At 69.8% G+C, this 6,397-nt stretch overlaps 1 long non-coding RNA gene across 1 annotated transcript; it reads left to right on the top strand.

The window, feature by feature from the left end:
* The first annotated feature begins 767 nt into the window (after positions 1-767).
* Positions 768-5,787, top strand: LOC129493916 (uncharacterized). The gene is made up of 3 exons (XR_008661228.1): positions 768-1,246; positions 4,775-5,035; positions 5,569-5,787. It is a non-coding gene; the product is annotated as an uncharacterized LOC129493916 (long non-coding RNA).
* Positions 5,788-6,397: the final 610 nt, after the last annotated feature.

Genomic DNA, 6,397 nt, shown 5'->3' on the forward strand with positions numbered 1-6,397 from the left:
CGCCAGGGGAGCCTCTGTCCTGCCTGCCGGGGGCGACACGGGACATCCAGATTGCAGGGGATGGCCCTGGTCTAGGCAGAGTCAGCCAGAGGCTAAGGGACTCCCCCACCCCCCCGCCACCCCGCATACCCGGCCCAGCGTCAGGTCCCGTCTACACGGGGAGGGGCCGTGGGCAGGGCTCTCAGTCAGCCTCGGGGGCTGCAGTCTGTCCGTGTGTGTGACCCCAGCCCGGCCAGGTCTGTGCTTTCACGTCTGCACGCACAGGCCACCTCCGAAGCAGGTGCACGGTCCCCACCCCCGGCCACTCCCACAGCAGGTGCTTTTGGACTCGAGTGGGCTCCTGAGAGCGTGTCCAGCAGCCAGGCCGGCCACCCCCGCCCCCCGCCCCCAAGAAAGGGTCCGGGTGCCTCCTCTGGGCCCAGGCAGGGCTCTGCCCAGGGTGTGGAGCCAGGGAGGGGGGCTCCGGGGGGCAGGCCACCCCCTCTTGGGGCAGGCGCTTCAGCAGCAGGCACAGCTTCGAAGGAGGGGGAAGGAGGGGGAAGGAGGGGGCCGCCCGCCCACAGCAGCCTGCCTGCCTCTGCCCGGGCCTGGCTCCTTTGATGTGTGCGTCTGGGTCCAGGCCTCGGCCCTGTCTGGGCAGGCAGGACAGCCCCACCTGCTGGGCCGTGGGGCCCGAGGGCAGGGGCGTGGGTGCAGCAGCTGCAGGGAGCCGGGCAGGGCCTCCCACTGCCTCCCCGCCCCAGGCTCCCCCTCCAGTTCACACACTTCAGTTCTTTGATCTTGAACCCTCAGAGGAGGGGCTGGGCCAGACGGGCAGGGGCCTGGGCCGGGGCTCGGGCTGCTGCCCTCCTGGCCTCGCCTGATGGGACTGCCCCCCCGGGTGAGCCACCGCGCCCGGGGCCACACAGCCTGACTCGTACCAGGGGCCCGCGCGGGGAGGGTGCCCGGCCTTCCGCGGGGAAGATGCTGCAGATTCCTCGTGAACTAGAGACGTCACGGATACTCCCAGCCGTACTGACGGTCATGTCTGCCTTTAGACTTCTTTTTTGCAATTTCTAAATTTTCTTTTTTTTTAAAAAAGGATGTATTTATTTATTTTAGAGAGAGAGAGAGAGAGAGAAAGAGCAGGGGGAGATGCAGAGGGAGAGGGAGAGGGAATCTCCAAGCAGACCCCCTCACCCCCCGCCCGCTGAGTGCGGAGCCTGACGCGGGACTCGATCTCACGACCCTGAGGTGAGGTCACGAGGTAAGCCAAAACCAAGAGTCGGACACTTAACCGACCGAGCCACCCAGGCGCCCCTTCCGGTGTTTTATTTATAACCAGAAAAGGGAGGTGTGACCCGCACGTGGCGAGGCGTGTCCACCTGTCCCCACCACGGGCTGAAGCCCCGCAAGGGCGGGTGAGTGTGTGGGGAGCACCGCGTGGATACCAGGTGCGCTCAGCGTGCAGACGGGGGTTTGGGAGCCGGGCCTCTGCAGCTGGGGTCCCGCGTCACAGGCCTCCAGCCCCCGCCCCACCCCGCCCTGCAGAGGCGAGCCCCCCCCCCCGCCCCCGACCCCGGCACCAGGCCGCACACGTTCCTCACGCTGTCGGGCGCAGCACCTTGCTGACTCTCACGTGTGGGGGCCTTTGGCCAGGGGGGCGCCCGGGGTCCTCGGACTGGGTTCACCCTGGCGCCCCTCCCGGCCGTGGCTCTCGGGCAGGTGGCTGACCCTCCTTGACCTCATTCTCCTCACTGGACAGAGGTTGGCGGGATCCACTTTCTAGGCTGCCTGTGGCACGTGGATGACAGACACGCACAAGTGGAAAGTGGGGGCGAGTGCCTGGCCTTGGGTCAGCGCTTCTCAGCAGATGCAGCCCCACCGGGACAGCCAGGGACTGAGCCCGACTTGCTGGGCTTGAAATATGCGGGGCTGGTTCCCTTCAGCAGAAGTTGGGGGGCCACGTGTCGGCTCCAAGGTCTCATCAGTGACCTGGGCTCCTCTTCTCTGCTCCTCCACGGTGCTCGGCACAGCATGCTCATGGCTGCCTCATGGTTAAAGACAGCTGCCAGGGCTCCCTCCTTCATGTCTGCATTCCAGGTTGGAGGAAGGGGACAGGCCCAGGGCGGTGGGGACGCTCTGAGCTGACCTGGCCTGCTCTCGGGAGCTGCCCTAAGCCCTAGAGCGCGGCTTCTGCTTCCCTCCGATGGGTCCCGAGAGCTGCAGGGAGCCTGGGGAAAGAGTGCGTCCTGTGCAAGCGATCGGAGTCGGTGTGGCCGGCCTGGGAGGGGCGTGGGGGAGGCCCTGGTGGCTGGTGGGGGACGGGGCCTTTGCATGGATCTCCCCCCTGGGAGATCCTGAGGGCCAGCGGGCCTGGTCGGCTGCATCCACGGATGAGGTTCAGAGAGGTGGAGTGGCCGCCCCGCATGATTCAGTGGCTGCGCGACAAGCAGGGTGACAGCAGCTGGCCCGCCGGCAGGCCACGCCCTCGCTACACCCCTGCCTGCCCCCTCTGCCCATGGCTGACCGCCCGTCGGCCCAGCCCCCAGCCCCCAGCCCCCAGCCCTGGGAGGGGCCGCTGGGCACAGCCGCGTCCTGACCTGACCCCCCTACCCTGCAGCCAGGACCCGGCCTCCTGTTGCCCCCCCTGTCCTGGGTGGGCATCGGGAAGGAGGCTGGTGCCAGGACCCGAGTGCTGACCCTGGCTTCTCCCCACATGCTCCCCGGAACCCCTTCCCTCTGGATCCGCAGGTGAGGGGGCGCTGGCAGGAGGAAGGGCCCCCGAGTCCCCTGGGGACTGGCGAAGACGTGAACTTCCGGGCAGGAAGCCCGGCAGGTGGACACTAGGACACAGTGGAGGGGTGGTGGCTGTGCCTGCTTGTCCCAGGCCTCCTGGGTTGCGGGGTCGGGGGATGGGGGTCACCATGATGGAGGCGGGGCCTGCCGTCTTGCCCCCCCAGGCCCCTAGTCCCCCTTCTCTCGCCCCCCAATGCCAGGCACCTGCCCGCAGTGCCCACTGCCCCCGCGGCCCCGCAGGTGCGTCTGTTCACGTCTCTGTACTTGGGTCCCCTGTAAAGGGGACTCGGACACGCTTTGGGACATTTGGAGCCAAGAGCAGGGGAAGGCTGCAGCCCGACGCAGGCGGGGCGGGGTTTGGGGTGCCCACTGCGGTTTGGCCTCTGTGGGTCACAGACGCGAGCTCCCGGCCTCCCTTCCAAGCCCGGGCCGCCCAGCGCCAAGGGCCCCGCATCCAGCCGGTCACACCCTATTTTTAGACGCTCCTTGGGAGCTGGGGCTGAATGTAGGACACCGGGCTGGACCCGCCCCAGGGCCGCCTTTCCCGGGCTCGCTTTGAAGTGACCACAATGCCCAGGCCCTGGGCAGAGGGCCGGTGGGCCTTTCGGGCCACTGAGGACGGGCTGGCGGGGCCTGCGAGGAGCCCTCACCCAGGACGGCCAGGAGGGGGGCCGCAGGGGGCACGGCTGGGGTCGTCTCGGGCCTTCTGGGGGACCCCACTCTGGCTGCAGGGGGAGGCCACTCTCGGGGCCCCCCGGGGCCTTCTGGCTGCGTCTCCCCAGGCCCTGTCCCTTTCCTGGCGACCCCGGGGAGAGGCGGGGAAGGCTTTGCTGGCCCTGGGACACTTGCTGGGGCCTCCGTTAAGGAACAGACCTTTCCAGAGCGGCGGTGGGGAGGGGCTGCCCCCAGTTCTCCCGCAGCTCAGCCACCTGGCCTTGCCTGGCTCCGCAGGTCACCGAGGGTCACGGGAGGGGGGGCGGGGGGGGGCACCCTCCAGGTAGGTAGGACCCTCAGGGCTGGGAGGGCTGGGAGGGCTGGGAAGTGGAAGGTGTTGGGGAGGGGGGGGGGCGGGGAGGGGGCGCCCCAGGGCAGGGGGCGGGGCCCTTCCTCGCAGGCTGGGTCTGCGGGACCTCGACCGGCCCTGATTGGCCTCTCCCGGCCCCGCCCCTCCGCCCGGCCCCGCCCCGGCCCCGCCCCCCGGAGCCGCTCGCAGAGGCAGGTGGCCGCGCAGGTGGGCAGGTGGGCCGGTGGGTAGGAGGGAGGACCCGGTGGAAGGTCTCAGCTCCCTGGGCGGGCGGGAGACGCAGCAGACGGAGAAACGACACAGAAAACCCACTTCTAACCGAAATCTGCCCCCAGCGCAGGCCTGCGGCCCTGCCCCGACCTGCGGGAGTTCCAGGGGATGCCTCACCCCACCTCAGCGTTCCCTGGAGGGGCCCCTTGGGGTGGGGGCGCCTGCGGAGTGGGGGCACCCGTCCTGGAGGTTGGGGACAGCCCTGGGGGGCAGGGGGCGCCCAGCCTGAGCCCCGGCCGACCGCCTCCCTCCGTGCTGGGCCCTGGGAGTGCTCATTCCTGGGGCAGCGCTGCCTCCAGAGCTGCAGGACTTGGGGTGGGGGGGCCGCCTGCATGGCCCAGGGTGGGGGGCCTGGAGCCACACCCCGCTCTCCCCTGAGATCCTGGGAGGCTCTGGGTGACGAGGCCGAGCACGGGGTGTCCAAAGGCCAGAGGCCCCACCCTGCTCTTGGAGCCCCGGGGGAGGGCCCCACCATTCAGCTGGGTGGGGTGTGCTCTGCTCATTTCCTGGGGTGGGGCCGGGGCAGGGGTCCTGAGTCCTGGGGAGACAGCAAGTTCTAGGACCCCCAGAGCCCAGGCTGGCTGCGTGGGTGCTGACGCCCAGGGCAGGCGTGTTTGTGCGTCGTCTCCGACCAGTTTCCATACCCCGGGACTTGATCGTCGGACCCCACTGAGGACCCCCCCATGCCCCCTGTTGCTTCAGGATGAAATCCAACTCCCCGTGTCTGTGAACTCGCCGCCAACCCACAGCCCAGAGTCTCGGCACATTTGGCCTCAGGCCTCGTGAGGGCAGTGGCACCCCCACCTTGCCTGTGGGTGCGGGCCTGGGTGGGCCCCCGTCCTGTACAGCCCTGTGTCTGCTGGGCTGGCCTCTGCGTGGTCAGGACAAAGGATCTTGCTGGAATGACAGAAATCCAGCTCACAGATTGAGAATTCACTGTCACCGCCTGCTCCCCAGGCCCTGGTAGGTGTGTGACCTCAGGGTAGTCGAGGGCAGAGAGAAGGTCCCAAGGCCACTAGAGGGAGGCTGGGGGTCCACGCCATTCCCTGGACCCCTGCTTCATGGGGATGAGTGGCTCCCCGGGGGCACACTGCGTCCCAGGCCCCGGCCGGAATCCCGAGGTCAGCATATGGGCGGCGGGAGCCCGGTGCGAGGCCTGCGGCAGGGGGAGCTGTGGGAGAGGCAGGGGCGTGGTGAGGGGCCGGGGCGCGGGGGTCGGGGGGAGAGCGGGCGTGGCGGCTGTGCAGCTGGGAAGGTTGGCCGGGACTGGCGTGGGAGGCAGATGAAAGGGCCTGAGGCTGGGGGGGGGGAGCTCTGTGGGCGAGATCGATGGAGGTGTCGGGGCCCAGATCCCCTGGCGTCCAGTTCCTGCCGCCTGCAGGGTGCTGCACCCACCCTGCTCTGTGGCCGCGCCTGCTGGTCCCTGGGGCCGGGGCTCCCCACCCTCGCCTGCCCCAGTCCCTGGGTTATGGCCTTCGAATGCTCCTTCCCCACAGGCAGCCCGCCCCCGGCCCAGCTACTGGAGGGGGAGCCCCCCGGGGAGCAGGTGCATTCTGCGTGCCCAGCCCTGGGACCCGGGTGCCTCGCGGTCCACACCCTCCCCCGGAATCCTGCTTTGAAGGGTGTGAGCCCCCCGCCAGGAGCAGATGGGGTCAAGGTGCTGGAATCCAGGGCCTTGGCTGGAGGGAGATGGGAGGCGGCCTGGTGGGAGCAGAGGGGAGGGGAGGGGGCGTGGGGGAGGGCGGGGGAGGGGGCGCGGTGTGTGGGGGGCTGCCCGGGTCCTCTGCGGGTTCCGTGGCCTCCAGGACAGGCATGGGTGGGTGGGGACAGGGATGGGGCTGCGGGGAGCAGCTGTGCCTCTCTCAGGGGCACCGCCCTGCTGGGAGGGGCGGCCTGCGGAGCCCCCAGTGCCCTCTGTGGGGGCCCCGGGCCTGGGGCTGAGCAGAGGGGCCTTCCCTTCCCCCTCGACATCCCTGCCACCGCTGCTCCTGGAGGGGGCCCGGGCAGCACATGCAGTCCCCTGCCTTGGGGGCTCAGCGGCTCCGAACCCTGGGGTCTGTGCCGCCCTCACAGCCTGCCCACTGCCCGAGTCCCCAGGGGGCCGGCGCCCCGGGTGCTGCCCAGCACCGTGTGAGACTGGATGGCATGATCTCGCGGCGGGTCCCCAAGGTGGTGCCAAGGCTCAGAAGGCCCCACACCGGGTGGGGGTCCCTCGGGGGGCAGCTCCCAGTCTCCGTGGCTGCAGAAGCCGGTGTCTGGGGGAGAAATGCAGCCCCAGCTCTGCAGCCCCTCGGTCCCGCTGTGGATTCTGGGGCCCGCCGGACA

The sequence above is a fragment of the Nyctereutes procyonoides genome, unplaced genomic scaffold (assembly GCF_905146905.1).
Source record: "Nyctereutes procyonoides isolate TBG_1078 unplaced genomic scaffold, NYPRO_anot_genome, whole genome shotgun sequence".
In the NCBI taxonomy this organism is placed as follows: Eukaryota; Metazoa; Chordata; class Mammalia; order Carnivora; family Canidae; genus Nyctereutes; species Nyctereutes procyonoides.